Below are 9,730 nucleotides of genomic sequence, written 5' to 3'. Positions count from 1 at the left end.
CCACTATGGGCCTTAGCCGCCTGTGGGCCTTAGACCCTTTATTGAAACGCCATCTTCATGCTTGATCTTGGGCTTCTTTCTGATGAGTCTTCTTTGCGTAACCCGGCCCCTCCTAGGCGGCTTACACAAAATAGTTATATCCCCAACATTAGGCCCCAGATTGATTTGAACCGGTTCATGTCAATCTCAAAATACCTTAAAAAATAAGCCTTCGGTCTTCTGTCTGTGCAAAAAGGGTTTAACCCGCCATGACGGCATCTTTTGGATCCATGTTAACCCACCGTGACATCATCTCCAATTAAATCCTTATTTTATCCTACTATATCTTCAACGGATCTTTGCATTTACTAATTGTCCTGAAACCCGAGGCGTCGGGGTCGCTGGATAATAATATCCAATCTCCTCGTTTCTTGCACCGTCCCGGTCGGCCTTTCCCTATAAATAGGCTCGACGTAGGTCTTCTTCATTTTCTCCCTGAGTCGTTCGTCTTCTTCCTCTCGCTGTCTCTCTGCCGCTCGAGCTCCGCCGCCGCCGCCGTCGCAGATCTCCTCGTCCTCGCCAACTCAGGCCACTGCATCAACCTGATTTGACCAGAGAAACGCGACGAACCTCTGCAGCCACTCTGCATCTGTAAGTTTCCTCCTTCTTGTTCCTCAGATCCACATTAGGACCTTCGAGTTCCTCGGTGTTCTTCGTTGTTCGTTAAGAACCCCTCATAGATTTCATCTCCACCGCCGTTTTATGATCTTTAAGATGGTATAAAACTGATGCGGTAGCTATTTAGCACCCATTTTGAATGCAAGTAGATCCCTTTCCGTCGCACAGAGGCCCCGTTTGAGCCCTTGAGCTTCATCTGTGCCAGTCCTAGGTCTAGAAATTTTCTTTTCAGAACAGTCGTTTGATCCAAAATAATAGCGGCAACTTGTGAAACCTGTTTTTTCCACCCTTCAATAAAAAACTGCCTCTGTCGAATATGTTTAACCACGACTGTCCATGTGGCCGGTTTAAGTAAATGACACTGATCTATGAACCTTGCTTGCTTCTCGCGACTTAAGAAAATTTAACTGCTCTTGATACCTGTAGCGGCTTAAATATTGTTGTATAGTTACCCATATATCATTAGGCCCCTTCTTAAGCCGCCATCTTGAATAGACTTAAAATGTTTTCCTCTGGGTTAAATTTGAACCGGAACTTCTTATTTTGTCATAGGCTTCAACTTACGTCATGGCACCTAAGGCAACCAAGGCTCCTGTGACCTGTAATTGGGTCCCATCCACAGTCACAAATAGTAAATTGTATGAATTTGTGAAGTCTGGCCATCTGCCCAAGAAGGAGGTCATGTCTTATCGTGCCCCTGACCCGTCCGAGGAAAAACCTCAACCCAAAGAAGGGGAGGTGATAGTTTTTACGGATCATATGAGTCGGGGATTTGCTCCAGCCGGTTCAAAATTCTTCAGGGATGCTTTGCATTTCTTTGACCTCAGACCTCAAGACATCAGGCCCAATTCCGTGTCAAATATTTGCAACTTCCAAGTCTTCTGTGAGGTGTACCTGGGGGAAGAGCCCAATCTGCTTTTGTTCAGAGAGTTATTCTACTTAAACCGGCAGAATGAACGTGCCAACGGGCCCAGTCTAGAACTTGGAGGCATCTCGATTCAGCGGCGGAGAGACTGCCTTTTTCCTTATGCTGAACTGCCGAGTCATCCAAAGGATTGGAATCAGACGTGGTTCTATTGCCAGGACACTTCTCCAGCTGATGAGAACCCTCTGCCCGGCTTCCGCGCTCTGTGCCTTGAATCCAACCACCCGCTGTCAGATAAGTTAACCATTGTTGAACGTCTATCACTTGCCCCTACCATCAAGAAGATCAAAGCCATCTTAGGTAATGGCTTGAATGGTATTGCCTTGGTCCAAGTCTGGGTCGCTTGGCGAGTGCTTCTGTTAAGCCGCCGCCCCGGCTTAATGTGCACTTACTCAGGCGAGAAGGATGACCCACTGCGTCGTCCTGACGACTTGCCAGATGATGTGGTGGAGGCTACGACCCAAACATTGCTGAAAGAGGGCACAATGACTAGTAACGCCTTTGGCTTACTTCCTTTCTGCAAGAAGAACCCGGCCCCCGCAGTGAGTGATCAATCCTCAATGAATACTCTTTTAGTGTATTACACCTTACTTTTACTCATAACCCCTTTATCTTTTTCACAGGCCGGTGACAACTTCTGGAAGGTCAAGTATGACCATGAGCCTGCCAAACAAGCCAAAGCGGCCAAGAGAACTAAAAGAAAAGCCGCCAAAACAGGAACTTCAAGGAAGAAGAAGCCAAGCACTTCAGATTTATTCAAATTGGATGACACCTCTGATGATGAAGAAGAGGTAACTTCTAACTCCCTTGATTCTTTATCATTACCTTTACTGACTTTAAACCTTTCCAGGAAGACAGAGGGAACAGCTGAGCTGCCGAGGAAGAGGTAACTATAATTTCCTCCGACTCGGATCCCCTGCCGCATCAGAAAATTCGAAGAGTAACCCGGAAAGTAAGATTTTCACATCCTTTGGCTTACCAAGATCCTCAATTTCTTTTGAAGAAACAGCAATTGGAAAGCCGGAGGCAGACCTGGACCAGCAAGGACACAGAACTCTCCTCCGGCTTACCTAATACAACTAGGAAGCGTCGGACTGAGGTTATCTCCGATTTACATTCTGTTTTACCTTTGGCGGGTTTAATTCGTCAACCTCTCAATTCATCTGACTCCAATTATCAGGATACTTCTCCTTCCTCCGGCGAGTCTATGCAGTCTAACATGCTGGCTTTCAAAACTGCTCCCGGGTAATGTAATTTTGTTTACCATATGCTTTACCTTAGCCATGCTTTTGTATTCATCCTTCTGCCTTTGTCCACAGCGTGCAAGTGAAGCCAGCAAGAGGGCAAAGAAGAGTAAGCCGTCCCAAAACCCGATCGTGACTGAACCGGAGCTTGGCACGGCTGCTCCTGATGGCTCTACCAATCATCCGCCGCCTGAACCAGCCTATGATATTCCAGCACCAACCTCTGATCCACCCGCCGAAGATACTCTCAACAGTTTTGATAACCCGGAAGCTCCTAGCCCGGTCAAGACAATTGATCCGAAAGTTGAGATTCTGAAGACTCAGTTTGTTGAGCCAGGGCGGCCCAGTGTCCTTGCCAAGTGCTCTGCGAAGGAGGAGCTTCTGGAACGCAAAAAGGCCAAGTTAGACATTGCTGACTATAGTCATTTAAGCATTGGAGATATAGTCTCTGGCTATCTCAATCAAGTACATAGCAGCCGCAACCTGGAAATTGACATAGTGAAGCAAATACAGCAAAAATCCGAGGTATAACTTATGCCCCTTTTCTGAATCATACTTACTGTATCAGCCCCCAAGTCTATTGCTTATGAATAAATATGTTGTAGACTTAGAAAACTGGTTAGCACTGCTCTATCCGATTTAGAACGAAGATTTTTAACCCAGTTGTAACATGATACCGTGAACTTGTGATACACATTAGCCCCCAAGTGTCAAGTATCTTTGCTTGCAAAGTGCTTGGGACTTAATTTGCATGAACCGGCATTATAAGTTAAAATTCTTTAGCATACATTAGCCCCCAAGTGTCAAGTCACTTTGCTTGCAAAGTGCTTGGGACTTAATGTTATCTTACCATGACTCTGACTATAACCCGGCACCAATGCAGGCTGATACGTCTCCAACGTATCTACAATTTTTGATTGCTCCATGCTACTTTATCTACTGTTTTAGGCAATATTTGGCTTTATTATCCACTTTTATATTATTTTTGGGACTAACCTATTAACCGGAGGCCCAACCCAGATTTGTTGTTTTATGCCTATTTCAGTGTTTCGAGGAAAAGGAATACCAGACGGAGTCAAAACGGAACGAAATCAACGGGAGAAGTTATTTTTGGAAGGAAACCCACCTGATGGACTTGGACCCCACGTCAGAAGATACGGGAGGTGCTCACGAGGGTGGGGGCGCGCCCTCCCCCCTAGGCGCGCCCCCTGCCTCGTGGGGCCCCCGTAGCTCCACCGACGTTCTCCCTTCACCCATATATACCTACGTACCCTAAAACTTCCAGAACAGAAGATAGATCGGGAGTTCCGCCACCGCAAGCCTCTGTAGCCACCAAAAACCAATCGGGACCCTGTTCCGGCACCCTGCCGGAGGAGGATCCCATCACCGGTGGCCATCTTCATCATCCCGGCGCTATCCATGACGAGGAGGGAGTAGTTCACCCTCGGGGCTGAGGGATGTACCAGTAGCTATGTGTTTGATCTCTCGCTCTCGTGTTCTCTCGCGTGTTCTATGGCACAATCTTGATGTATCCCGAGCTTTGCTATTGTAGTTGGATCTTATGATGTTTCTCCCCCTCTACTCTCTTGTGATGAATTGAGTTTCCCCTTTGAAGTTATCTTATCGGATTGAGTCTTTTATGAACACTTGATGTATGTCTTGCGTGGGATAACCGTGGTGACAATGGGTTATTCTATTGATCCACTTGATGTATATTTTGGTGATCAACTTGCGGGTTTCGTGACACTTGGGAACCTATGCATAGGGGTTGGCACACGTTCTTGACTCTCCGGTAGAAACTTTGGGGCACTCTTTGAAGTACTTTTATGTTGGTTGGATGAATCTGAGATTTTGTGATGCATATCGTATAATCATGCCCATGGATACTTGAGGTGACAATGGAGTATCTAGGTGACATTAGGGTTTTGGTTGATTTGTATCTTAAGGTGTCATTCTAGTACGAACTCTTTTATAGATCGATCCGAAAGAATAGCTTTGTGGTGGTCTCGTACCCGACCATAATCTCTACGTTTGTTCTCTGCTATTAGTGACTTTGGAGTGACTCTTTGTTGCATGTTGAGGGCTTGTCATATGTTCTATCTATGTTATTATTGTTGAGAGAACTTGCACTAGTGAAAGTATGAACCCTAGGCCTTGTTTCCTATCATTGCAATACCGTTTGTGCCCACTTTTTCCACTTGCTACCTTGCTGTTTTTATATTTTCAGATTACAAAAACCTATATCTACCATCCATATTGCACTTGTATCACCATCTCTTCGCCGAACTAGTGCACCTATACAATTTACCATTGTATTGGGTGTGTTGGGGACACAAGAGACTTTTTGTTATTTGGTTGCAGGGTTGTTTGAGAGAGACCATCTTCCTCCTACGCCTCTCGCGGATTGATAAACCTTAGGTCATCCACTTGAGGGAAATTTGCTACTGTCCTACAAACCTGTGCACTTGCAGGCCCAACAACGTCTACAAGAAGAAGGTTGTGTAGTAGACATCACATGCCACCATAAGTCAATTTGAGTCGGAGATTGCTGACCTAAAGAGCCGTCTGTCAGCTCAAGAACGTGAAATTCAAAAGGCCAACTCCAAATTTGAATTCAGCGTCTCTGAACAAGAGAAGTTGAAGAAAAATTTTGAGGCGGAGAAGAAAATCTGGGCTGATGAGAAGGCTTCACTGGTGACCCGGGCCGAGGCGACAGAGGCATCACTTGCAGAAGCAACAGCCGAGCTGTCCGGCTTAAAACGCCAGATATCTCAAATGGTCTCAGCCATCTTCGGTAAGTTACCGCATATATTCTCAAATATTATAATCCTTCCTTTGATGACTATTTAATCGTTATCTCCTGCTCATCTTATGTTTATGAACGCAGGCCCCAGGAGCACAAACCTCAAGCAGAATATGTTGATCAAACTGAAAGCGGTTTACACCCTAGTGGAGCAACTGTACACCGGGTCACAACGTGGTTTGGCCGTTGTAGCTTTATCAAATAACACTCCCCACATCCTGCAAGACGTGCTGAAGTGTCTTGTTGTACTACCTCAACGGGTCCAAGATCTACGGGCATCCTCAAGAGCCGGGGTCATAGCCGCGTTGAGCCGGGCAAAGGCGTGGATTCCAGAACTAGACCCGGCCGATCTCGCTCTTGGATACCCGAGCCTGAAAGAGGATGGGACCATATTTGATGAACAGGATTTCACTGCCTGCGTCAAAGACATATGCCCCATGGCTACTCTCATTGGGAACGACACTAACCTTACCAAGTATCAGCCGGGCTATGACAGCGAGAACCGGAGAATTCCTACACCTCCTTATGATCAAGTCAGCCTGATCCCTCCAACTCGTAAGCATACCTTTGCCCCTGAAGTGGACCCAGCCAGTTTAATAGATGATGAAGCTGAGTTTGAAGCCTTGAGTGGCATTAACTGGGCCTCGTCAACCTTCCAGGATAGGGCAACCAACGGAGAATCTTCAAGCCCGCCAAAGGAGTGAACCACCAGGCGGTTATGACTTTGCAAAACAATGCTTCATTATTCAGACTCGGGGAGTCTTGTAATAGGGTAGAGAAAACCTCTTAATTTTGTCATGCCTTCGCGCATGTTTATGGCGCTTAATACTTTCGTAAGCCGCCATCACTATATATTTCCAGCTTATGTTGATCTTTCATTTCCTTAATGTTACATTTGCTTGCCTTATCCTGCATATAAAACGAGCAAAAATTCCCTTCGGCGGTTTATGATTATGTTTGTTTAAACATAATCACCATAGCATACCTGCGAACTCTTTGGTAAGCTCGTCTGCTTATATGACCTACACCTTGCGGGTAAATTCAACTCCTAGAAGTTGGAACATATAATGTTCACCTGGCACTTAACAACCTGGGGTAATCAATATTAAGCTAGAAGAACAAAAATCATCTCATAGTGCTTTCAAGAAGGTCTCAAGAGAGCCAAATAATTATGCTTATGAAATATAATGGATAATAAATAAAGGCTTCTGACTCGAATACGATCAATAAACCGTTCCAAAGGGGTTAAGCTAAGATTCGGATACGATCATATAGCCCCCAGTGGCTGTGGCGATGCCGATCAAGTGGGTATCGACAGCTATGTTCTCTTTGGTTCGAATACGACCTATGTTTGAACAGGAAGCCCCTAGGTGACCATAAGAGTTGTTTAATGACGCTGATTCGAATACGATCCATGTCAGACCCAAAGGGGTTAAGCTATGATTCAAATATGATCAAGAAGCCCCCAAGTGGGTTTGGCAGTATGCCGATCAAGTGAGTATCGACAGTTGTGTTCTCATTGGTTCGAATACGACCTATGTTTGAACAGGAAGCCCCCAAGTGATCATGGCTAGATTCAGATATGATCATAAGCCGGACCAAAGGGAAAGCCGGATTCAGATATGATCCTCTCCCTGTTGGTAGTTTCCACCACCTGCTAAAGACGACATATAGACCTTTGAGGGTAAAAAGGACTGAGGTCCTGCTTTATTGCTTTATATAATATATACATCGTCAAAATATATACATCTTGAGAGCCGGTGGCTCAAGTATAGTAAGGCCAAAGATGGGCGATATTCCATGGTCGGCGGGTCTCCTCCTCTGACTTACGTGAGTCTTTGTGCTGTCGAACATCGATGAGGTAGTATGACCCATTGTTCAGATTCTTGCTGACCACAAAGGGTCCTTCCCAAGGTGGGGATAGCTTGTGCATATCAGACTGATCCTGTATGAGCTGGAGCACTAAGTCGCCTTCCTGAAAGGTTCTGCTTCTAACCCGGCGGCTGTGATAGTGGCGCAGGTCTTGCTGGTAAATCGCCGAGCGGGCTATTGCCAAGTCTCGCTCCTCATCCAACAAGTCAAGTGCATCCTGACGTGCTTTTTCGTTATCAGCCTCAACGTAAGCCGCCACGCGGGGTGAATCATGCCGGATGTCACTTGGCAAGACTGCTTCTGCACCATACACCATGAAGAAAGGTGTGTAACCTGTAGATCTGTTAGGTGTAGTGTTGATGCTCCATAGTACAGAGGGTAACTCCTCCACCCAACAACCCGGAGTCTGTTGTAAGGGGACCAAGAGCCGTGGCTTGATACCCTTCAGGATCTCCTGGTTAGCTCTTTCTGCTTGACCATCGGATTGAGGATGAGCAACAGCCGAAACATCAAGCCAGATATGTTCTCGTTGAACGAACTCTTCCATGGCACCCTTGGAGAGACTAGTGCCATTATCATTTATGATGTTGTGTGGAAAACCAAAACGAAAGATCACCTTTTTGATGAACTGAGCCGCCGTGGCTGCATCACACTTACTGAACGGCTCTGCCTCAACCCATTTTGTAAACTTATCCACTGCCACCAGGAGGTGTGTCTTTTTATCCTTAGACCTCTTGAAAGGTCCAACCATGTCAAGTCCCCAGACCGCAAACGGCCAAGTAATTGGAATCATCCTTAACTCTTGAACTGGCACGTGAGCTCGTCGTGAGAATTTTTGACATCCATCACATTTGCTGACTAGATCCTCTGCATCAGCATGAGCCGTCAGCCAATAGAAACCATGACGGAAAGCTTTGGCGACAAGAGATTTTGAATCGGCATGATGACCACAATCCCCTTCATGGATCTCACGAAGTATCTCCTGACCCTCCGCAGGCGACACACAACGTTGAAACGCCCCAGTGACACTGCAGTGATGTAACTCGCCATGAACAACCGTCATAGATTTGGACCGCCTGATGATTTGTCTCGCCAAGGTCTCATCCTCAGGAAACTCTCCCCGGGTCATATAGGCCAAATATGGCACTGTCCAATCCGGGATGACATGAAGAGCTGCCACCAGCTGTGCCTCCGGGTCTGGTACTGCTAGTTCTTCCTCCGTAGGTACCTTGACAGAAGGATTATGCAAAACATCGAGAAAGGTGTTAGGTGGCACCGGCTTACGCTGAGATCCCATCCGGCTTAAAGCATCAGCCGCCTCATTCTTCCTTCGATCATGTGCTCTACTTGATAACCTTTGAAGTGCCCAGCCACAGCATCTACCTCATGACGGTAAGCCGCCATAAGGGGATCCTTGGAGTCCCACTTGCCTGACACCTGTTGAGCCACGAGATCTGAATCGCCCAAGCACCTTACCCGGCTCAAATTCATCTCTTTGGCCATCCGGAGACCATGGACTAAGGCCTTGTACTCAGCTGCATTGTTAGTACAAGGAAACATAAGCCGGAGCACATAACAAAATTTGTCACCTCGAGGGGAAGTTAAAACAACTCCAGCCCCCGAGCCTTCTAACTGCCTGGACCCATCAAAGTGAATAGTCCAATATGTGTTATCTGGCTTCTCCTCAGGTGCCTGCAACTCTGTCCAATCATTGATAAAGTCCACCAAGGCTTGAGACTTAATAGCAGTACGTGGTATATACTTCAAACCATGAGGCCCAAGCTCAATAGCCCACTTGGCGACTCGTCCTGTTGCCTCCCTGTTCTGGATGCTGTCTCCCAAGGGGGCAGAACTTACCACAGTTATAGGATGACTTTGGAAGTACTGCTTCAGCTTCCGGCTTGCCATAAACACTCCGTAAACAAGTTTCTGCCAATGTGGATACCTTTGTTTAGACTCAATAAGCACCTCACTGATGTAGTAAACCGGCCGTTGAATCGGATGCTCTTTTCCAGGTTCCTTACGCTCCACCACGATGGCAACACTGACGGCTCGTGAATTAGCAGCTACATATAACAGCAACAGCTCTTTATCAATGGGAGCCGCAAGGACTGGTGGCTCCGACAACTGCCTCTTTAAATTTTCAAAGGCGGTATCAGCAGCATCACTCCAGACAAAAGTGTCCGTTTTCTTCATCATCTGATACAGCGGTAGGGCCTTCTCACCTAA

This window comes from Triticum dicoccoides, chromosome 2B (assembly GCF_002162155.2).
Source record: "Triticum dicoccoides isolate Atlit2015 ecotype Zavitan chromosome 2B, WEW_v2.0, whole genome shotgun sequence".
Classification (NCBI taxonomy): Eukaryota; Viridiplantae; Streptophyta; class Magnoliopsida; order Poales; family Poaceae; genus Triticum; species Triticum dicoccoides.
Note: the sequence above shows the minus strand (reverse complement) of the source record.